The 24,600-nt window shown below is 48.6% G+C and overlaps 3 non-coding genes across 3 annotated transcripts; all 3 read left to right on the top strand.

The window, feature by feature from the left end:
* The first annotated feature begins 13,344 nt into the window (after positions 1–13,344).
* TRNAL-CAA (transfer RNA leucine (anticodon CAA)) lies at positions 13,345–13,426 on the top strand. The gene has a single exon. It is a non-coding gene; the product is annotated as a tRNA-Leu (tRNA).
* Positions 13,427–15,207: 1,781 nt separating this feature from the next.
* Positions 15,208–15,289, top strand: TRNAL-CAA (transfer RNA leucine (anticodon CAA)). The gene has a single exon. It is a non-coding gene; the product is annotated as a tRNA-Leu (tRNA).
* Positions 15,290–17,826: 2,537 nt separating this feature from the next.
* Positions 17,827–17,908, top strand: TRNAS-UGA (transfer RNA serine (anticodon UGA)). Its single transcript has one exon. It is a non-coding gene; the product is annotated as a tRNA-Ser (tRNA).
* Positions 17,909–24,600: the final 6,692 nt, after the last annotated feature.

Below are 24,600 nucleotides of genomic sequence, written 5' to 3'. Positions count from 1 at the left end.
TAAAACAATCAACAACAGTACGGGATGGGGGAAGCAAGAGGGATTGGGTGTCAGAGGGTACAATTAGCTGAATTAGCAGTAGGAATGTCGGGTCATGGGGAAGGCGAGGGGGACTCTGCTTGTGTGAAGGGAGGTGTCCATATTTCACCTCGGTAGGAGTTCCACTGGCCCCAGACTTTCCCCCATTTACGAGGCTTGCCACGAGCCATGTATACCGTCTTCTCTCTAAACATACACCAATCCATGTTTTCCTTTCATGCCAGAACAGTGGGTCTCTGCTGGGATCCCCACAATTGCGCTATATCTCACTTGGCAATCATATTCCAGAGGGTCGCCCACTGCTTCTGTGTCACATTGTAGTCAGTCGGCTCCCAAACATTCAAACAGGCATCTCCTAGCTTCAGGCAACAACGCAACACCCGTGACCTCTTTCATAACTTCATGCACTCCAATCCAGAAATGCACTACCACCGGGCACTCCCAGAGTATGTGGAGAAAAGTGCCCAAAGAGCTGCATCTAATCCTCCACGTCCCGTCCAAGGAGTATCCCATGCTGACCAGGCGAGGACCAGTCACATAAATCCAGTGAAGTATTTTGAGCTGCACGATTCGAAGGCCAGCCGGAATTGCAACCTCCTTAGGTGAGGATACAGCCGACTGCCAGTCCACGTCATCAAACTCCAGACCATCGCTGGTCCAGGCATCTCTGAGACACTGTAGGAGGTCAACCCTATTATTTATTAGTTTTTTGTAAATTAGAGAGATCGTACTGTCGGGGACATACCCATCCAGTATCCCATCTTCAAGGGGGGATGCCTCCAGGATAGGTGTACCCGACGGAAATACCGACAGCAGTGCGTGCCGAATCTGCGCATACCAGAAAAACTCTTTGTCACACAATTCATATTCCACCTTCAACTCCTCAAAAGTCTTGACCCTGTCCTTGATCCATACATAATTCACCCTGCATATGCCAATCACATCCCACCTGTCGAAGCCTTTCGTCTTCCACAGGGAGCCCAGTTACTCGGATGCGTAAAGTGGAGTCGCACGTGTCAGTCTATCCTTCCATCCCATGGCAGCATTTGCACGATACCATACTTGCACCGCTATCTTGGTTGGACCCGTGAGCCCCTTCCCGGCCGATTTTGTATAGAGCACCCTGTTGTAGTACCCACCAGGCAACTGCCACTTGTCCATTTCAAATGATGGGTTCGATGCGGGACCGTACATGCCATGATTAATCGTTCCAGCTGGGAGGCCCAATAATAGGGCCTAATATCCGGGAGTGCGATTCCACCGTCGTACCACGGGAGTGTCAATTTGGCAAGGGCAATACGAGATCGCCTGTCCCATATCAATTGTCTCTGCAGACTTTCCACCTCTCGAAAGTAGCTTTCTGGGATAGTATCTAATGTATTCTGTAATGCATATAGGAACCGGGGAAATGACATCATCTTGAACAATGCCGCTCATCCAAGAGGGGACAACGGAAGTTTGCGCCATGCCTCAACATCGAACCTTAAGCGTTGAAGCGGGGGTAGCAAGTTACGTTGATAGCGGACCAATGGATCCAAGGCGATGAAGACCCCCAAGTTTTTAAACCCCGCCTGCACCACCTGTATAGGGCACCCACGTGGAAAGAGAGGAGAATCACCCAAAAGGACATACACACAGGACTTGGACCAGTTAATTACAAGGCCGGAATTTTTCCCAAAGGAATTCAACACATCAAATAATACTATCAGCGACTTCCGGGGCGACGTAAGATATAGCAGGATGTCATCGGCATAGAGTGACACTCGATCCTCGAAGTCCGGGGTCCATCGTATACCCTTCATCGATGGCTCCCACCTCAGCCAGGCTGCCAAGGGTTCCAAAGCAAGGGCAAAAAGAAGAGTAGACAACAGGCATCCCTGGCGCATGCCTCTTCCGAGGGTAAACGGGCCAGAGACTCGACCATTCACGACCACCTGGGCCAATGGTTTCTCATACAATAATTTCACCCAACCAATAAATACAGGGCCAAAACCAAACGTAGCAAGGGCTGCCCAAAGGTACGCCAATTCTAGCGTATCGAACGCCAGCGTGGTGTCCAAAGAGGCCAAGATGGCCAGCGCACGTCACGTCGCCGCCCTCCCCTCCTTATGGATAATGACAATCGATGCAAGTCGTTGATCAGAAGGGAGGAAGCCTGCTTCTAACGACTCCAAAAACATCGATCGATGATATGGTGCTATTTTATCCGGGCACAACTTGTAGAGCTCAATGGGGAGTCCGTTAGGGCCCATGGCTTTCCCCGACCGCACGGAGCGCACAGCAATCGCCACCTCCTCAACGGAAAGCGTAGCGTCCATCAATTCCCTATCTAATTCCGATAAGCTGGGCAGTGCAATATCTCGTAGAAGCAAATGTGAGTCCTGCTCAGGCCTGTCTGATACAGGGGAGTATACAGTTTGGAAATATTCCGAAAAACACTCAACGATCTCAGTAGGGTCAGTTACTTTCACCCCATCCACTCTCTCAATTAAGGGAACCACGCGACTAGCCCTCTCCTTCTTGTCTAGCCAAGCTATCAACTTTCCCGCCTTATCACCAACATCATACAGACGTCCTTGCTGCTCTCTGCTCATCACCTTAGCGGCATCCGTCACCCATGCTCTATAATCATATTGTTTAAGACTAAGGAGGTGGAGCTTGTCCTGGGCGACACCACCTTCCAATTCCCTTTCTAAGTCAGTTATTTCAGTCTGAAGTCGGACCACTGCCTCATGCTTACGCTTCTTAGCGCTACTGATTAGTGACAGTGCCTGGCCATGGATAACAGTCTTGAAGGCTTCCCATAGTGAGACAGGAGATGACACAGACCCCTAATTTTCCAGGAAGTATTGATCCAATAATTTGACCAACTCGGCACGGATCTTAGGGTCGCGGAGATACCAAGGTTTAATCGGGGCTACCCGGCCCTCAGTTCCGAGCCTTGTTCCCAGGACAAGCCATCATAAAGGAGAGTGATCTGAAACACCCTGCGCTTGGTGTCTGATCTCCCTGATAGAGGAGGCCTGTGCGGTAGGCATCAGTATGTAATCAAGTCTCGAGAGCCTACCATGAGCACCAGAGTGAAACATGTATTGCAACTGCCCCGGGTGCAGTAATCTCCAACAGCCTATTAATCCCAGAGTATCCAGGAAGCCACCCAGCCAGAACCGGGACCTCACAAGTTCCCTGGGGGGGTAGCGGTCTCTGTTTCCGGACACTACCGAATTAGAATCACCACCCACCACCAGGATGCCTGCCGGGAACCCCAGAATCACTCTCCCAAAGTCAGCAAAGGTCGTGGTCTGGAGGCCAGGCGGGACATAAACAGAAAGCAGGGTGATAGCCTTCACCTCCCATCTTCCAATAATCGCGGCGTATCGCCCCCTATCATCCAGGAGGACGTTATCAACCTCCAGAGGGAGGGAACCCCTAACCAGGATACCCACACCCCTAGAGCCCATAGTGAATCCTGAATGCGCCAGTAGGCAGTAGCCCCACCGATTTATAGCATGGCATGTGTTACCTATCAAGTGTGTCTCCCGCAGCAGCACAATATCAGGGGAGAGACGTCTTAACAGTTGTAACACCACACTATGTTTTATCCTGTCCCCCAACCCATTAACATTCCAGCACAATAGTTTCAATCCCCTATCCCCATCCCTGAGATAGTTGCTGCACCCTCCCCACAACAAACGCGACAACCAAGTCCAGAAGTCCATCAATACATTGCCTTAAAATGAACCAAACATAAACAACTTCGCCTCCTCCACCCCCCAACAAACTCCCAAATCCAGACCCACCACCCTGCACCCCTGCGTTACACTCAAAAGCCACCACAACTTGCAGTGTGCCTGTCGCCCTAACATATAACTAGTCTACGAAAAGAAACCCCAGAGGAGGAAAAGACTCACCCCCCCCCCGCCACCCCTGGGTAACCACCTCTAGCAAAGCAAGTTTAAGAATCATCAAACCACAGCTGGAAAGTCTATATGCAGTCCTGTGAACCAAGTCCGTTTCTCATTCCCGCTCCATCGGACCACCTTCAGCTCCTCCAGAATGTTCAGAGTGTTCCTGCTGCCTGGGCAGCGTGTCCAGCCAGTCACTTAAAGCCTCGGGATGATCAAAAAAGAACGTCCGTTCTCCATACTCCACACGTAGCCGCGCTGGAACAAGCATTGCGTATTCCATGGCCCTGTCTCTCAATCGTCTCTTCACCCCCTGGAACCCCATCCTTTGTGTCTGCACAAGCTGGGTGAAGTCCGGATAAAAGTTCACCGTGGTGTTTTCGAATTTCGTGGGGCCACCGGAGCGCGACGCCGGCAGGAAAGCGTCTCTGTCGCGGAAGTTGAAAATCCTGGCGGTTATGGGCCGCGGGGCAGCACCCGGCTTAGGTTTACCTCCCGGCACCCTGTGTGCCCGCTCCACTGCAAAGAAGTTGCTCAGGCCTTTAGGTGCACAGTGGTTTACTATGAGGTCCTCCACAAGGAGATCAACGGTTGGGCTATCTGTTTTTTCTGGGACACCCACAATACGAACGTTATTTCGTCTTGCGCGACTTTCGAAATCCTCCAGTCGGCGAGAAAAGAAATCGGCTGAGGACCGCAGATTACGGACCTCCGTTTGTAGATCAGAGACATCCGTCGTGAGGCTGGAGGTCTTCACATCCAAGGACTTTACTTTTTCATTAGTCTTAGCTAGATCAGCCCTGATCAGATTGACGTCGATCGCGACGGTGTCAAGTTTTTGGGCCAGAGTCTCGTATTGTTGGCCAATAGAGGTCTTCATGCCAGTAATGACGCCCATGACATCACGTAGAGACAAATCCTCTCCCGCCGTTGAATTGTCTCCCGTATCTCCCAGTGGCTTACTCGCCCCACCGGGGGATCCATTAGGCTGGGTGTACCTGTCCATAACGTTCGATTGTATGGTACCCCCATGTTGGCCAGTCTTGGTCTTTCGCCTCTCGATCTCAGATTTGCCGGCCATCTTGGAAGCTGCGCCCCTGAGGGGACCTTGAGACCTGGTTAAAATAGCTGCGTTGAACTCACCCAAGGGGGTTCGCTAGAGGAGCAGGTTACCACTCGCCGTACAATGAACAGTGACTGTCACTCACGGCACGAGAGCAACGTTGCGAAGTGGAGCAGACCCTGAGTGGCAGAAGCGAAACCGATGTTGGGGAGGGTACGAGGCCAAAAGCGAAACTGAAAGCTAAGACCCGGGCAGAGAGTAGATTCAGGCTGGCCGATGTTGTTCAATTATTGCCCGGGCAGGCCGTTGACTCGAGCCTGGGGCAGTTCCGTGGAGCAGCCCGCAGAAGTTCAGAGTTACGCAAAATCGGTTCCCGGGGTCCAAATCAATTTCTGGAAACAGTGGTTATATCAGCTGCATTGCATCTTCAATGACCCGCCGTCATAAATTAGGATAATAGTCAGGATAAGTGCCAGAGGTGGCGAAGTACCGGGAGCCCTGTGCTCACGCAGCCATCACGGTTGCATGCGAAGCTCCAAGAGTAATTTTTTATGTAGCGTGTCTTTTTTAGGCTTTTGGACTCTTTCTGAGTACACTTAAGGGCCTGGTCCCAGCACCGTAATATAGGGAAAAGAGGGTAGAAATGCGCTGTGATTGATTACCGCTCATCTGTGCCCTGTCACTCACTTTGAGTGATGCGTGTTGCTATTTTTATTAATTGTATGAAAGCATGCAAAATAAGTGAGGACAACAGGGCACTGCTGGTACGTGCCCCATCCTTCAGTTACTTGATTTTTTAGGTGTCGGCCTGACGTGAGCAGGGCATGGCTCGTATACGACAACAGTGTCATCATGCCTAAGCAGCTGCGATGGCCGAATTGTTAAGGCGTTGGACTTGAAATCCAATGGTGTTTCCCTGCGTAGGTTCGAATTCTGCTTGCAGCGTCATGAGATGAACACCATTTGGTTTAGTTAAGTGTTAGACCTGACATTATTGGCCTGAGTCTCTCCTCCATTTTCTTTCTGTTTGCCTCCTCTGTTTACGAAGTTTTTGCTGGTATATCGCTTTGGGCACTGTGCCACTGCTAATCAGTGCCGCAGTGCAAGTGCTCCCTATGTTAAATTACTGTATTGATTGAATTCCATGTTTGGCTTATTTGGTTTACTATCAGTCCCTAGTCTAGTGCACGAGGAGTGCCGGGGCTTGTAAATACAAATGCTGCTAGTGGGCTTGCAGCACGTGTTGTGCCACCCACACGAGCGGCCTAATAAAAGTATGTCTAAAGGTCTGCCATTGCTAGACCTACGTGCAGTCTGGTACTGTCATGCGGACTGCGCAAGTACGTCTACTTGCCTGTCCCCCAAACCTTCCCTTAACTTCATGTTAGTTACCCCTATGGTAGGCCCGAGGGCAGGGTGCATTGTAAGTATAAGGTAGGACAAGCCTGACGAAGTTGGCAAGTCCTAATAGTGAACTACTGCCATATTCGTACTTCACTATCGTAAGGTCGCATGCTCTCCATTAGTTAGAATGGGCTGCCGGGATTATTAATGGTATGATCCTAGCTGGCTAGGGGAGCATGGTGCAATGTCGAGTTTGGTATCCCTGAACTCGGGGTTTGATAACGCATCCGTTTGGGTGTATGGTTTTTGGACTCTGGGTTTGAAAATAGCACTGAGGCCAATAAAATGGGTGACAAGCCTGTCATAGGTCTTGTCCTGCCCCAGATGTCCAGCTAACGGAACGTCATGAGCCAAACCCAGTAGGAAGGCTCTGAAGCGCTGGGGTACCACCAGCACATGGGCTGACCCAGGCTCAGCAGCCTTAGGCTCGCTATACAGGAGGTCGCTCTCCCAGTAGACAAAATGTGATCCTGACTGATCACCTGTGGTTTGGGCTGAGGCCTGCTGCCTCATACCCACAAGAGAAGGGCACACTTTCTGTTCTGCACAAAATTATTCCCTGGAGGGACCACCATCCTGCTGCCAGTGGGTCAGCTCGGGCAGGTCTCCCAGCTCAGCAACTTGTTCCCCTGTGGACTCCAGGGCATCCCCCTCAGGGTCTGTCTCCTTGTGGACCACGGGAACGGTGGGGGGCTGGTTTCCCGCACCTCCTGTCATTTCTCTTTACAGCTGGGTCCTGGGCCATACTTTCAGGCTCCGGGACCCCATCAACACCCTTACTCACTGTCATCGATCGAGTGGTCGCACACACCCACTCTGGCATACCCAACATTTTCGAATGTGTCGCTCGCTTCACCTTAGCCCAAGGGGAGTCTTCCAAATCATTGCCCAGGAGACAATCAACAGGCATGGCGGGCCTTACAGCAACTTGAAGAGTACCTGAAACTCCCCCCCATTCAAAGGAAACCTGAGCTACCTCACACTGTTTCTGGGAGTTGTCGGCAGCTATCACAGGGTAGAATGTGTGGGGAACCACCTGCTCTATGGACACCAAGTGACACTTGACAGCTGTCACACTCGCTCCGGTGTCTCTGAGAGCTTCCACTCTATGGCCATTAATGGTCACCCACTGCCTATATTTATTAGTGTTACTAGGCAGAGGCGGTGGAGGGACCATTTCCATGTCTCCGAGTGAGACCAGGCACATCTCTGCGGTACCCCTCCCACCAGGGGCAACCATCTCCTCCCCTCCCAGGGCCACACTCGCCAACTGACGGGGGGTGCACGTGGTGGTGCACTAGAGTCCCTCATGGGACACTGGGGATCGTAAAAACGATGTCCCACCTGCTTACAAACATAGCAGGTCATTGGGCCCATACGAACAGGTTTACCTGTCGGGGCCTCTGACTTCTTCGCAGGGGAGGCTGGGAACCCTTCCCATGGTTCCCTTGGGGATTACTTTGGGGGCCTTTCTGGGACTCCTTCTGTTTACCCATGTCCCCCCACTCTTCTGCTGGGGACCCTGCCCACCTTTGGCTGAGTCTCCCACTGGACCCTTGTGGACCCTGGTACAGAGCCAGCGGTCCGCCTCCTCAGCAAGTTTTCTAGGGTTAGATATCTTGCTATCAATAAGGTGCTGGCGCAGCTCTGGAAAACAGTTATTCGGCACCTCCTCCTCCCCTTCCACTGGCGGTACCACCACCGCATCAGCGGGATCTCTGGCCGCTAACCAGGCCTTCAATGCTTTGAGAAATTCTTCCTTCAATGTGAGGCCTGTTGTCGGAACTTTCAACTGCCTGCAAAAGCGCTGCAGCTGCTTTTTCTGTAGTCGTTTATCTTTGCTCTATTAAACTCCTCCACAATAACAGGGGTAGTGGTTCCGGCATCACTCATGATCAAAACTGGCAGTGGTCAAACAAGCTTCAGAAAAGCGGTGAACAAAAAATAGAAATTCCTATCCAAAAAATAGATTGTGGCTGCGCTATGGTCTGCTTTCACTATGTAGCGCACACTAATCAATGCACATGGGTCATAAATGCAAAGTTCAAATCCCACCGCTGCCACCAATGTTAGACTTGACGGTCTCTAGTTGGCAGAGGCATACACTTCTGCCAAACAGGTGCCTCTGCCTGGCTACACCCACAACAAACCCGGAATGAGGGGAGTTCCCCTGCATGGACAAAGGGATCAAAGCCAAAAAGGGGTATAAGAGAAGGACCCCTGAACCAAGACTTTAGATCAATTCTGACAAGGAACCCTAACCAAGGACAAGAAGCCTGCTGATCTAAGGACTTGCCTACCCCTTCTGCCAGAGTGCTGTTTGCTGGGGGGAATCCTGCAGTCACTTCTTTATTTTTGCAATAGGAACCAGGAGAGAGGAACTGAGTGCGTACTCTCGAACTTTGCTGAGGAAATCTCCAAGGGCTGGAAGAGTGCCAGCCTCCTGTTGAAGTCACAGGGCTAAAGGACTTCACCATTTGCTAAATGTGCTTGTTGCTGGAACCTGAAAGTCCAGCACCTCTGAAGACATCCAGCAATCTCGACGCCGACGGACGTCGCCGAAACCAGTTCGACATCGTGAGTGCAGCTCCCGTGTCCCGCATCTTCGACGCCGGCCGCTGGGCCCAATCGACACTAGTAGCGAAGCCGCTGCCGATGCCTCGACCCGAGCCCTCTCGATGCCGTGAGCGCTGCTCACTCTTGCAACACCATCATCGACATCGACGACGACGCCATATCCTGCTTCGCCTCATGAGCGCTGCTCCTGCCTGACATCTGTCGACCCCGCTGCAGATCGCCCCGACTCCGAGGCCTGTTCGACGCCCAAGATGCGATGCCGGACATCTCGACGCCGCTGATCATCGTGTGCCTCGCTTTTCCAAGGTACTGTGTTGTGGGAGGTCCGTGTGACTCCTGGCTCGACGTAGCGCTCCTCGCGGTCGACGCCGAACCTTTGGATTAACTTTGCCTCAACGTCGTGTGACTCCCGTGTGGGTTACATTGTTGCCAAGAACTGTGATTTAAAGAAGAAGATTTGCTTTGTTACTAAAGTCTTTGTGCTAAGAAGAAACTACGCTTAAACTATTATTCGTTATTTGGTCTTGTGCTAAGCCTTATATAAACATTCGTATTTTTATAATACTACAGTGTTGTGTCCATTTGTAGTGTCTTCACTTTATTACTGTATGTGGTCATAAATGCTTCACGCACTGCCTCTAAGATAAGCCTATCTGCTTTGCCAAGCTACCGAGGGGGTGAGCAGGGGTTGTCTAAGTGTGTGATCCCCTTGCCCTGACAAGAGGAGGTGAGTCCCTATTTGTCAGAAGTGTATGCCTCTGTGTATCCTCATCAAGTCACACAGTTAAACGGCAAAAGCTCAAACTTGATGCAAACATTGAGACAATTTCCACACCCAGGAAGTGTTTTAGACAACAGGTGGCTCGGAAGGGTTGGTAGTCTGGACCTTTCCTGCCCGATCTAGACAAGTCACGAAAAGAGGAATTTTATTTATGAAGCTTGTCTTGTTTAGGCTTTTGGACTCTTTCTGAGTACACCGCCGTAATATAGGGAAAAGTGGGTAGAAATATGCAGTGATTGATTACCGCTCATCTGTGGCCTGTCACTCACTTTGTGCGAAGCGTGTTGCTATTTTTATTAAGTGTATGAAAGCATGCGAAATAAGTGAGGACAACAGGGCACTGCTGGTACGTGCCCCGTCCTTCCGTTACTTTATTTTTTAGGTCTCGGCCTGACGTGAGCAGCGCATGGCTCGTGTACGAAAACAGTGACATCATACTCACTCAGCTGTGATGGCCGAGTGGTTAAGACGTTGGCCTTGAAATCTAATGGGGTTTCCCCATGTAGGTTCGAATCCTGCTTGCAGCATCTTGAGATTTTGCATGAACACCATTTGATTTAGTTAAGTAAATGTTCACTTCTCGTTACGCAATCCTCAACAAGTCACAGAGTTAAACGGCAAAAACTCAAACTAGATGTAAACATTGAGACAATTTCCACACCCAGGAAGTGTTTTAGAGAGCAGGTGGCTCGGAAGGGTTTGTAGTCTGGACCTGTCCTTCATGATCTAGACAAGTCACGAAAAGAGTAATTTTTTTCTATGAAGCGTGTCTTGTTTAGGCATTTGGACTCTTTCTGAGTACACTTAAGGGCCCGTTGCCACCGCCGTAATATAGGGAAAAGAGGGTAGAAATGTGCAGTGATTGATTACCGCTCATCTGTGCCCTGTCACTCACTTTGTGCGAAGCGTGTTGCTATTTTTATTAAGTGTATGAAAGCATGCGAAATAAGTGAGGACAACAGGGCACTGCTGGTACGTGCCCCGTCCTTCCGTTACTTTATTTTTTAGGTCTCGGCCTGACGTGAGCAGCGCATGGCTCGTGTACGAAAACAGTGACATCATACTCACTCAGCTGTGATGGCCGAGTGGTTAAGGCGTTGGCCTTGAAATCTAATGGGGTTTCCCCATGTAGGTTCGAATCCTGTTTGCAGCATCTTGAGATTTTGCATGAACACCATTTGATTTAGTTAAGTAAATGTTCACTTCTCGTTACACAATCCTCAACAAGTCACAGAGTTAAACGGCAAAAACTCAAACTAGATGTAAACATTGAGACAATTTCCACACCCAGGAAGTGTTTTAGAGAGCAGGTGGCTCGGAAGGGTTTGTAGTCTGGACCTGTCCTGCATGATCTAGACAAGTCACGAAAAGAGTAATTTTTTTCTATGAAGCGTGTCTTGTTTAGGCTTTTGGACTCTTTCTGAGTACACTTAAGGGCCCGTTGCCACCGCCGTAATATAGGGAAAAGAGGGTAGAAATGTGCAGTGATTGATTACCGCTCATCTGTGCCCTGTCACTCACTTTGTGCGAAGCGTGTTGCTATTTTTATTAAGTGTATGAAAGCATGCGAAATAAGTGAGGACAACAGGGCACTGCTGGTACGTGCCCCGTCCTTCCGTTACTTTATTTTTTAGGTCTCGGCCTGACGTGAGCAGCGCATGGCTCGTGTACGAAAACAGTGACATCATACTCACTCAGCTGTGATGGCCGAGTGGTTAAGGCGTTGGCCTTGAAATCTAATGGGGTTTCCCCACGTAGGTTCGAATCCTGCTTGCAGCATCTTGAGATTTTGCATGAACACCATTTGATTTAGTTAAGTAAATGTTCACTTCTCGTTACTCAATACTCAACAAGTCACAGAGTTAAACGGCAAAAACTCAAACTAGATGTAAACATTGAGACAATTTCCACACCCAGGAAGTGTTTTAGAGAGCAGGTGGCTCGGAAGGGTTTGTAGTCTGGACCTGTCCTGCATGATCTAGACAAGTCACGAAAAGAGTAATTTTTTTCTATGAAGCGTGTCTTGTTTAGGCTTTTGGACTCTTTCTGAGTACACTCAAGGGCCCGTTGCCACCGCCGTAATATAGGGAAAAGAGGGTAGAAATGTGCAGTGATTGATTACCGCTCATCTGTGCCCTTTCACTCACTTTGAGTGATGCGTGTTGCTATTTTTATTAATTGTATGAAAGCATGCGAAATAAGTGAGGACAACAGGGCACTGCTGGTACGTGCCCCGTCCTTCCGTTACTTAAATTTTTTAGGTCTCGGCCTGACCTGAGCAGAGCATGGCTAGTATACGAAAACAGTGACATCATACTCATGCAGCTGTGATGGCCGAGTGGTTAAGGCATTGGACTTGAAATCCAATGTGGGTTTCCCGCGTAGGTTCGAATCCTGCTTGCAGCGTCTTGAGATTTTGCGTGAACACCATATGATTTAGTTAAGTAAATGCACACTACTCGTTACGCAATCCTCAACAAGTCACAGAGTTAAACGGCAAAAACTCAAACTAGATGTAAACATTGAGACAATTTCCACACCCAGGAAGTGTTTTAGAGAGCAGGTTGCTCGGAAGGGATCGTAGTCTGGACCTGTCCTGTCTGATCTAGACAAATCACGAAAAGAGTAATTCTTTTTTTATGAAGCGTGTCTTGTTTAGGCTTTTGGACTCTTTCGGAGTACAATTAAGGGCCTGTTGCCACCGCCGTAATATAGGGAAAAGAGGGTAGAAATGTGCAGTGATTGATTACCGCTCATCTGTGCCCTTTCACTCACTTTGAGTGATGCGTGTTGCTATTTTTATTAATTGTATGAAAGCATGCGAAATAAGTGAGGATAACAGGGCACTGCTGGTACGTGCCCCGTCCTTCCGTTACTTAATTTTTTAGGTCTCGGCCTGACCTGAGCAGAGCATGGCTCGTATACGACAACAGTGACATCATACTCATGCATCTGTGATGGCCGAGTGGTTAAGGCGTTGGACTCGAAATTCAACGGGTTTTCAGTGCGCAGGTTCGATTCCTGCTTGCAGCGTTGTGGGATTTTGCATGAACACCCTTTGGTTTAGTTTAGGAAATGGGCACTTCTCGTTACGTAATCCTCATCAAGTCACATAGTTAAACAGCAAAAACTCAAACTAAATGTAAACATTAAGACAATTCCCACTCTCAGGAAGTGTTTTAGAGAGCAGGTGGCTGGGAAGGGTTCGTAGTCTGGACCTGTCCTGCCTGATCTTGACGAGTCACGAAAAGAGTAATTTTTTTATGTAGCGTGTCTTGTTTAGGCTTTCGGACTCTTTCTGAGTATAATTAAGGGCACTGTCCCAGCGCCGTAATATGGTGAAAAGAGGGTAGAAATGCGCAGTGATCGATTACCGCTCATCTGTGCCCTGTCACTCACTTTGAGTGATGCGTGTTGCTATTTTTATTAATTGTATGAAAGCATGCAAAATAAGTGGGGGAAACAGGGCACTGCTGGTACGTGCCCCGTCCTGCTGTTACTTTAATTTTTAGGTCTCGGCCTGACGTGAGCCGCGCATGGCTCGTGTAGGACAACAGTGACATCATACTCATGGATCTGCGATGGCCGAGTGGTTAAGGCGTTGGACTCAAAATCCAATGGGGTTTCCCTGCGCAGGTTAGAATCCAGCTTGCAGCGTTGTCTGATTTTGCATGAACACCATTTGGTTTAGTTAATTAAATGTTCATTTCTCGTTACGCAATCCTCATCGTCACAGAGTTAAATAGCAAAGACTCAAACTAAATGTAAACATTAAGACAATTCCCACGCTCAGGAAGTGTTTCAGAGATCAGGTGGCTGGGAAGGGATCGTAGTCTGGACCTGTCCTGCATGATCTAGACAAGTCAGGAAAAGAGTAATTTTTTTCTATGAAGCGTGTCTTGTTTAGGCTTTTGGACTCTTTCTGAGTACACTTAAGGGCCCGTTGCCACCGCCGTAATATAGGGAAAAGAGGGTAGAAATGTGCAGTGATTGATTACCGCTCATCTGTGCCCTGTCACTCACTTTGAGTGATGCGTGTTGCTATATGAAAGCATGCCAAATAAGTGAGGACAACAGGGCACTGCTGGTACCTGCCCCGTCCTTCCGTTACTTTTCTTTTTAGGTCTCGGCCTGACGTGAGCAGCGCATGGCTCGTATACGACAACAGTTACATCATATACACGTAGCTGTGATGGCCGATTGGTTAAGGCATTGGACTTGAAATCCAATGTATGTTCCCCGCGTAGGTTCGAATCCTGCTTGCAGCGTCTTGAGATTTTGCGTGAACACCATTTGATTTAGTTAAGTAAACGCACACTACTCGTTACGCAATCCTTAACAAGTCACAGAGTTAAACGGCAAAAACTCAAACTAGATGTAAACATTGAGACAATTTCCACACCCAGGAAGTGTTTTAGAGAGCAGGGGGCTCGGAAGGGTTCGTAGTCTGGACCTGTCCTGTCTGATCTAGACAAGTCACGAAAAGAGTAATTCTTTTTTTATGAAGCGTGTCTTGTTTAGGCTTTTGGACTCTTTTGGAGTACACTTAAGGGCCTGTTGCCACCGCCGTAATATAGGGAAAAGAGGGTAGAAATGTGCAGTGATTGATTACCGCTCATCTGTGCCCTTTAACTCACTTTGAGTGATGCGTGTTGCTATTTTTATTAATTGTATGAAAGCATGCGAAATAAGTGAGGACAACAGGGCACTGCTGGTACGTGCCCCGTCCTTCCGTTACTTAATTTTTTAGGTCTCGGCCTGACCTGAGCAGAGCATGGCTAGTATACGAAAACAGTGACATCATACTCATGCAGCTGTGATGGCCGAGTGGTTAAGGCGTTGGACTCGACATCCAATGGGTTTTCAGTGAGCTGGTTCGAAATCTGCTTGCAGCGTTGTGTGATTTTGCATGAACACCATTTGGTTTAGTTAAGGAACTGGTCACTTCTCGTTATGTAATCCTCATCAAGTCACATAGTTAAATAGCAAAAACTCAAACTAAATGTAAACATTAAGACAATTCCCACTCTCAGGAAGTGTTTTAGAGAGCAGGTGGCTGGGAAGGGTTCGTAGTCTGGACCTGTCCTGCCTGATCTTGACGAGTCACGAAAAGAGTAATTTTTTTTATGTAGCGTGTCTTGTTTGGGCTTTTGGACTCTTTCTGAGTATAATTAAGGGCCCGGTCCCAGCGCCGTAATATAGGGAAAAGAGGGTAGAAATGCGCAGTGATCGATTACCGCTCATCTGTGCCCTGTCACTCACTTTGAGTGATGCGTGTTGCTATTTTTATTAATTGTATGAAAGCATGCAAAATAAGTGGGGGAAACAGGGCACTGCTGGTACGTGCCCCGTCCTGCTGTTACTTTAATTTTTAGGTCTCGGCCTGATGTGAGCAGCGCATGGCTCGTGTAGGACAACAGTGACATCATACTCATGGAGCTGCGATGACCGAGTGGTTAAGGCGTTGGACTCAAAATCCAATGGGGTTTCCCTGCGCAGGTTAGAATCCTGCTTGCAGCGTTGTCTGATTTTGCATGAACACCATTTGGTTTAGTTAATTAAATGTTCACTTCTCGTTACGCAATCCTCATCGTCACAGAGTTAAATAGCAAAGACTCAAACTAAATGTAAACATTAAGACAATTCCCACGCTCAGGAAGTGTTTCAGAGATCAGGTGGCTGGGAAGGGATCGTAGTCTGGACCTGTCCTGCCTGATCTTGACGAGTCACGAAAAGAGTAATTTTTTGTATTTAGCGTGTCTTGTTTAGGCTTTTGGACTCTTTCTGAGTACACTTAAGGGCCCGGTCCCAGCGCCATAATATGGGGAAAAGAGGGTCGAAATTTGCAGTGATTGATTACCGCTCATCTGTGCCCTGTCACTCACTTTGAGTGATGCGTGTTGCTATTTTTATTAATTGTATGAAAGCATGCAAAATAAGTGGGGCAAAGAGGGCACTGCTGGTACATGTCCCGTCCTGCCGGTACTTTAATTTTTAGGTCTTGGCCTGACGTGAGTAGCGCATGACGCGTATATGACAACAGTGAGATCATACTCATGGAGCTGTGATGGCCGAGTGGTTAAGGCGTTGGACCTGAAATCCAAAAGGTTTTCCCTGTGTAGGTTCGAATCTTGCTTGCAGAGTCATGAGATTTTGCATGAACACCATTTGGTTTGGTTAAGTAAATGTCCTCTTCTTGTTACGCAATCCTCATGAAGTCACAGGTTTTTTTTTTTTTTGCAAAACCTTTATTGAGGCAATTAAAGATTACACAGCTTTTTCGCCTACAACCTGGAAGCACAGGCCGGCAGCTACAACAGTGTCATTAATGTACATCGCGTATTGAACAGGAACATATGTCTAACATAGCAAGTCGCCTACAACCCAACTGGGCCGGCCGCGATGAAGGCTACTGAGAGCTGCGTAAGGATGCATTCAGTAATGATGGAGAGAACTAAGTATACCAAACGGTGAATGCTTGAGGTTTCTTGATTTTTATTTTTATTTTACTGTCAAACCTAATAAACTTGTGGGTCTAGTGCAAACTGTTCCCTCCTATTATGTGTCCACCATACTGGGTATGTGGAGGAAAGGACCTTTTGGCGCAGAGCGCTAAAGTAGCATCAGCGGCATTGTTATAATCATAGTAGTCCAGACCTAATTCTCTCCTCCACCTGGTGGATCGATCTAAATAACATGGGGGGGGATATGGCTAATGATTAGATAATGAACTTGACTAGATGTTGTCTATTATTACGTCATGCTAGGTGTATGTCCTTAGGGTTAGGGGAACGCAACTAGAGAGCTAGAAAATGAGGAGTGTGACTATTTTGTCGTTGATACGACCAGTGTAGTTGATGTAAGATGTATATCCCTAATATCATGGGTGCACAGTGGGTGATGATAATGTAGTGCAGGTGCCCTGATATGTAGTAACACAAATAATGTTACATGTGATGGGAAAGGCATATGTAATGAGGTCGATTTAATAGGTGACGTCCTTTAGGAGTTCAGTGCAGGGCCTGGTATCGCAAAAGCGTCTCCCTGTTGCGCGGTTTCGTCCCCAGCCTGGGTACTGGCTTGAAGCCGGAGAAGGTACGCTGTAAGTGGTTCCCATATGTCCCTGGGCCGTGATTTATGCGGCAATCGCTCAGCATAATTATACAGTTGGTCTTGCCATGTGGTCATCGTTGTCGGCCAGGTCTTGAATTTGGGTGCCCGACCGCGTCCCCTCCGGCACGCCACGTGCCGTTTTGCCAGAAGGCGGCCCAGCACAAAAAAATTACGATGAGCCTTCAACGCAGGACATGCCTGCCCCAACAAAGCAATCTTCGGGCAAGGTGGCACGGCTGTACTAACCATGTCCGACATGGCCGCAAACACTTCCTCCCAGAAAGTCGCCATGGCACGACATGTCCATGCGAGGTGTAGGAAGTCCGCCCCCTCGTCCCTGCAACGCAAACATTGGTCATCATCCCGGAGGTGAAAGCGGTGCAATTTGGCCGGGGTATAATAGAGTCGGTGTAGAAATTTATAATGAACCAGTCTGAGACGTGTGTTACCCGTCACTGCAGCAGTATGCGCGCAGCCACAGAGTTAAACGGCAAAAACTCAAACTAGATGCAAACATTGAGACAATTTCCACACCTAGGAAGTGTTTTAGAGAGCAGGTGGCTCGGAAGGGTTCGTAGTCTGGACCTGTTCTGCCTGATCTAGACAAGTCATAAAAAGAGTAAATTTTTTTTATGAAGCGTGTCTTGTTTAGGCTTATGGACTCTTTCTGAGTACACTTAAGGGCCCGTTGCCACCGCCGTAAAATAGGGAAAAGAGGGTAGAAATGTGCAGTGATTGATTACTGCTCATCTGTGAGCTGTCACTCACTTTGAGTGATGCGTGTTGCTATATTTATTAGTTGTATGACAGCATGCAAAATAAGTGAGGGCAACAGGGCACTGCAGGTACGTGCCCCGTCCTTCCGTTATTTTATTTTTTAGGTCTCGGCCTGACTTGAGCAGCGCATGGCTCGTATACGACAACAGTGACATCATACTCATGGAGCTGCGATGGCCGAGTGGTTAAGGCGTTGGACTTGAAATCCAATGAGGTTTCCCTGCGCAGGTTTGAATCCTGCTTGCAGCGTCATGAGATTTTGCATGAACACCATTTGATTTAGTTAAGTAAATGTTCACTTCTCTTTACGCAATCCTCATCAAGTCACAGCGTTAAACAGCAAAAACACAAATTATATGTAAACATTGAGACAATTTCCACACCCAGGAAGTGATTTAGAGAGCAGGTGTTTTGGAAGAGTTCGTAGTCTGGACCTGTCCTGCATGATCTAGACAAGTCACGAAAAGAGTAATTTTTTTATGAAGCGTGTCTTGTTTAGGCTTTTGGACTCTTTCTGAGTACACTTAAGGGCCCGTTGCCATCGCCGTAATATAGGGAAAAGAGGGTAGAAATGTGCAGTGATTATTTACCGCTCATCTGTGCCCTTTCACTCACTTTAAGTGATGCGTGTTGCTATTTTTATTAATTGTATGAAAGCATGCCAAATAAGTGAGGAAAACAGGGCATTTCTGGTATGTGCCCCGTCCTTCCATTACTTTATTTTTTAGGTCTCGGCTTGACGTGAGCAGGGCGTGGCTCGTATACGACAACAGTAACATCTTATTCACGCACCTGCGATGGCCGAGTGGTTAAGGCGTTGGACTTGAAATCCAATGGAGTTTCCCTGCGTAGGTTTGAATCTAGCTTGCAGGGTCATGAGATTTTGCATGAACACCATTTGGTTTAGGTAAGTAAATGTTTACTTCTCGTTACGCAATCCTCATCAACTCACAGAGTTAAACGGCAAAAAAAGTATTTATTTCGATATTTCATCATAAAATACATACTACACAAATCAACCGTATAAAACAATCTCAGCCCCTAAAAACAACCAATTGGAGTGGGTTTGTTACCCTACTGTGCAAATTCACAAATATGAGTATGATTGTGTACTATGGTTAAAACAATAAATTAATATGCATTAAGAACAAGATAAAGTAGCATTAAATCACGATATACAAGACTTCATTTACAATAAAAACTCATAAAAAGTGACATTTATGGTGCAATATAACGTTCACCAGTACATCAAACCTGTACCCATCTGGCAGGTTAGGGAACATTTGATAAAGAGTTGATCAACCTTAACCTCAGGCCCAACTAGTAAATTTAGCAACCCCAATTACCACCAATAATGAGGTGTCGGTCTTCAAAATTCTGCTAGCTGTCTTCGCCGAACGTGTACCCAATGCCCTACAGACTGGGCGTAACCACGTATGTCTTGAACATAGTACAAAGGGCAGACGAAGAGAAAGTGGTCAACTGTTTCTTCCGACTCTGTACACAATGGGCAGAATCCATTACCACTATTGGCCCAGGACTTCATTAGGCCCCGTAGCGGTAGTGTCCCTACCCTAAGCTTGAAATAGCTTGCGATCCAGGGGCCTGGTAATAACATTCCAGTAGTCTTCAAGGCGACAGACATCCTTCACCGACACAAATGATGTCGTCAATGAGCTGTCTGTCAGTGAAGCATGTCTTTTAGAGACGGCCCATCCCCAGTACAGATCTCTCAACAGCTTTTTCGGGGGAAAAGTAGCTGTGTCCGGATTAGACCAGAGTTCCCCCAAACCCATATCAAACAGTGTGGTTCTAAGGTCACTCAACCAGCCTATCCTGTAAGAACCCTGAAGATTTCTAACTTCTAGCAGGGCTTTAGCATAGAGGGATAGTTCAGGCGAAGTCCACAGGCGCCGCCAAAACGCCAGTTGTCTATAGCGCACAACATCCTCAACCGGTTGGCACCCTAGATCTTAAAGAAGGGGAATACGGGGTGTAGACTGCGGAAGGCCTGTAGCTGCCCTAAGGATTTTTTTTTGGGCCACTTTAAGGGGATCTAGGTTACTGTAACCCCAAAGCTCTGCACCATAGAACACCGCTGGCAAGATTTTGGAGCCATAGATCTTCATTAGGGGGGACATGGGTTTTGTTTGGGAGCATCTATGTTCTTTAAGGAGAGCTCCTCCTAATTGGGCGCGCTTTAAAGTAAGGAGGTCTATCTGGGGGTTCCAGCTTAGATTATCACTGAAAGTGACACCAAGATAAGTAAAGACCGATGTCTGTTCAAGGGTAGCCCCACCCATTCTTACCCTGGCTGTGATTGGGCTCTTCCCCCGGAGAACCATAAACTTGGTCTTGGCCACATTAACCTCTAACTCATGCTCGCGGCAAAACAGTTCAAACCTAGACAGGGATAGCTGTAGTCCCTGCTTCGTTTTGGATATTAAAAGTGTGTCGTCCGCGAACATGAGTTGAGGGATTTTCATACCGGCCAGGGATGGTGCATCAGTAGGGTGGTTTGTAAAATAATTTAGGACCCCATTAATGAATAGGGAAAACAGAGTAGGGGCCAATACACACCCTTGTCTGACACCCTTGGAATCATCAAATCTGTCGGTCACCTCGGCTGGCTTACCCCAGCGAACCTGTGCATACGTGTGGGCATGTAGATTTACCAAATGCCTCACCAATTCTACTGGCATGTCCAGTTTTTTTTCATTTATTTTTTTAAACATCTTTTTTTAAACAATAATAAAAAACATTGCACAATTCAAAACAGACCAGAGCGCATTGAGTGACTGCAAATGTATACAGTGAGAACATAGACCTCCACCAGAGACAAATAAACAGAATATAAAGAATGTGAAGAGCGGACTTAGGTGTCTTACGGTTCCACACTGTCGGGATCCACATCAGGTGGCATACAGATGTCACCCCGGTAAGCGTTCCAGACTCCCCAGACCTTGCCCTACTTGCAGGGTCGCCCCCTCAACACATACACAGACCGCTCCCAGAACATACACCAGTCGAGGTCCTCCATCCACTTCCCAACCCGAGGCGCTCGAGAAGCACCCCAGAGTTGTGCAATATTGCGTTTGGCTATCACGCAAGCTAATGTGACCCAAATGTTGCCATGACTCGAGAGGTCGGTGGGCTCCCAAACATTCAACAGACAGCGACGCGCCTCCAACTCAATCCGCACTCCCCAAACTTCACTCAGTTTCAGATGTATCCTGGTCCAAAAATCACGGACCTTTTCACACTCCCATAGGATATGAAGGAATGTACCAGGCACTCCACACCTTCGCCGACAATCCCCGGATACGGCCAACCCCATTCTCAACAATCCAGGACCCGTGGTGTAGGAGCGGTGCAGAATCCGTAGTTGGACCAAACGAAGCCTCATCGGGACCGCTACTACCCTAGGGGATGACACCGCCTCCCTCCAATCTTCCTCGTACAGGACCAAGCCATCTGCCACCCACTGTTCCCTGAGTCGGACCAGGGGATCCTCAGTATGATTAATAAGTTTTCTATAAGTCAGCGATATTGCTTTGGTGGGCAGATAACCATCCAACAGTCTGTCTTCCAGCGGAGAGGCTACTTGGGGTGTCACTCCGCTGGGGATTACAGCATGTAGAGCGTGACTGACCTGAAGGTATCTAAACCATTCCGTATCATGCAGTTGGTACTTGGCCTGTAACTCCTCAAACGTCAACACCCTATCTTTACCCCACACATCACGCACCTGAGTAATTCCAATCAAATCCCAACGGTCAAACCCTTTCGTTTTCCAAAGAGTGCCCAACATCTCCGAATTCCACAAAGGCGTAGCTAGTGTTATTCGCCCCCCCATTTGAGGGCCCTGTTGGCCTCATGCCATACCCTTGTTGCCGTAGATGGAGGACCCACCAAAGGGAAATGACCGCACCTCGCCTACAACACTCTGGTATCCTCTCCCCCAGGCACCTGGCCACGATCCATCGCAAAGCCCGGGTCAACCGGTGAGCCATGAATGGCATGGTTGATAGGAGCCAGTTGGGACGCCCAATAGTATTTCCTGATATTAGGCAGACCAATACCCCCGTCATACCAAGGCAACATCAATTTTGACAATGCAATACGCGGCTTACCCTCCCACAGCAGGCCGCGCTGTAACGATTCAATCTATTTAAAATACGATGGAGGCACCGGGTCAAAGAAATTCTGCAGAGCGTACAAAAAGCGCGGGAGGGCTATCATCTTGAGGAGGACCGCTCGACCCAACAAATAGATCGGCAATCCTTTCCATCTAGCGACTTCACCTCGCAGTCCTTTGACATCTGGATCCCCAGGTAACAAAAACTGATCAGTTCCAATTTCACCGGGCAGTTCACCGGCACTCTAGGTGGATCACCACTTAATACAAAAAGGACCGACTTCGCCCAGTTAATAGCGAAGCCGGAATGCCTCCCGAAGATAGCGAGGACATCCATAAAAACCACCAGGGAACTGCGAGGGGAGGCCAGATACAAAAGGATGTCATCAGCATAAAGCGAGATCTTATCCTCCCACTCTGATGTCCAACGCAGTCCTCTAATCGAGCTGTCCCAACGCACCCAGGCCGCGAGCGGCTCCAGTGCGAGGGCGAACAAGAGCGGCGAGAGAGGGCAACCCTGACGAGAGCCCCTCCCAAGTGAAAAGTCGCGGGATCTTTGGTTGTTAACGACCACACGAGACAGGGGTGCTGAGTAGAGAAGGCGAACCCAACCAATAAATTCGGGGCCAAACCCCAACTTCTCTAAAACCGCAAAGAGGTATGGCCACTCCACTCGAACAAAGGCCATTGTGGCATCCAGGGACAACAACACCGCCGGTTCATGGATGCGAGATGCACCCACCACCACGCCGTGGAGCCATCTGAGATTAAGGGTGGTATTCCGACGTGCCATAAAACAGGACTTGTCCGGATGCACCAGTGTCGTGATGACCTTCACTAGTCGGGCGGCGAGCAGTTTGGCTAACACTTTAGGCTTTACGTTTAACAGGGAGATCGGCCGATATGATGAACACTCCAGACGTGGCTTGCCATCCTTATAGATAAGCACGATGTTAGCTATACGTTCATCGTAAGGTACCTCGCCGCGGTCCTTGCTCTCTAGATACATGTCTTTCAGGTGCGGGGCCAAACCGTTGGCGTGAATCTTAAACAGTTCAATGGGAAGACCGTTTGGGCCCGAAGCCTTGCCGGAATGAACCCCCTGATAGCCATCGCCACCTCATCGTTCGTGAGGGCGGAGTCCAGAAATTCCCTGTGTTCAGCAGACAGAACCGCCATTGGAATATCCCGGATCATATCCGCATTTTCTACCTCTGTAAAGTCCCCTGACGAGGTATAAACCTCCTCAAAATAACGGGCAAATTCGTCAACAATTAACTGAGGGTCTGACGAGACCGCTGCACCCGCGATGCGCAGCTCCGGTACCAACCGAGATCCCCAATCACCCTTTTCTAGCCAGGCTATTAACTTCTCGGCCTTGTCGCCATGTTCATAGATTCTACTCTGCGTGGTAGCATGTTGCGTCTTTGCTCTGTCACGTGTCAGGGTCCTGTACGCGTCCTGAAGCAACCCGAGGCGGTGCCTCGCCCCAGGGTCACTCCCGGAGGAGACGGCGGCTTCCAAGACCAATAGATCCGCCTCTACCCTATCTATTTCGGCCCTGCTCTTCTTCTTCTGCCCAGATACTAGGGAGAGTACCTCCCCCCTTGCAACAGTTTTACATGCTTCCCACAGGGAACACTTCGATGTAACCGACCCTTCATTCTCCAGAAAATAACGATCCGTGACACGCACAAGTTCCTTCCTAACGGCCGGATCTTTCAAGCGACACGCATTTATCGGTTCAGAAAAGGGGGTGGTGATGAACAGAGTGTCTGAATTAAGCAGACCACTCTTACCTAGTCCAAAGAGCAGGGCTTGATCCATCACCGTTCTTTAGCTCACTGCACCATCCCAGCTCAGAACCTGGCTACATGCAAATTAGTCTGTTCCTGTCCCAGTGCATGATGGGAACAGGGCAAACCAAACTACCAAGCCAATTCTTATACTGGGAAGGAAACAAGCTATCGGGGACCGGTTTCTGGCATTTCAGCCGTCGTCGGCCCGGCTTGCTTGAATCCTGATGGTGCAATGAGCAAGGGACTCACATCTGAGTATACCCTTCCACGCTTATGGTGGACAAAATGATTCAGAAAATGGGGTGGTGATGAACAGAGTGTCTGAATTAAGCAGACCACTCTTACCCAGTCCAAAGATCAGGATTTGATCCATCACCGTTTTTTAGCTCACTGCACCATCCCAGCTCAGAACCTGGCTACATGCAAATGAGTCTGTTCCTGTCCTAGTGCATGATGGGAACAGGGCAAACCAAACTACCAAGCCAATTCTTATACTGGGAAGGAAACAAGGTACCGTGGACCGGTTTCTGGCATTTCAGCCATCGTCGGCCGGCTTGCTTGAATCCTGATGGTGCAATGAGCAAGGGACTCACATCTGAGTATACCCTTCCACGCTTATGGTGGACAAAATGATTCAGAAAAGGGGGTGGTGATGAACAGAGTGTCTGAATTAAGCAGACCACTCTTACCCAGTCCAAAGATCAGGGCTTGATCTATCACCGTTTTTTAGCTCACTGCACCATCCCAGCTCAGAACCTGGCTACATGCAAATTAGTCTGTTCCTGTCCCAGTGCATGATGGGAACAGGGCAAACCAAACTACCAAGCCAATTCTTATACTGGGAAGGAAACAAGCTACCGGGGACTGGTTTCTGGCATTTCAGCCGTCGTCGGCCCGGCTTGCTTGAATCCTGATGGTGCAATGAGCAAGGGACTCACATCTGAGTATACCCTTCCACGCTTATGGTGGACAAAATGATTCAGAAAAGGGGGTGGTGATGAACA

The sequence above is a fragment of the Lissotriton vulgaris genome, chromosome 11 (genome assembly GCF_964263255.1).
Source record: "Lissotriton vulgaris chromosome 11, aLisVul1.2, whole genome shotgun sequence".
NCBI lineage: Eukaryota > Metazoa > Chordata > Amphibia > Caudata > Salamandridae > Lissotriton > Lissotriton vulgaris.
This window is presented reverse-complemented; position numbering and strand designations above follow the sequence as displayed.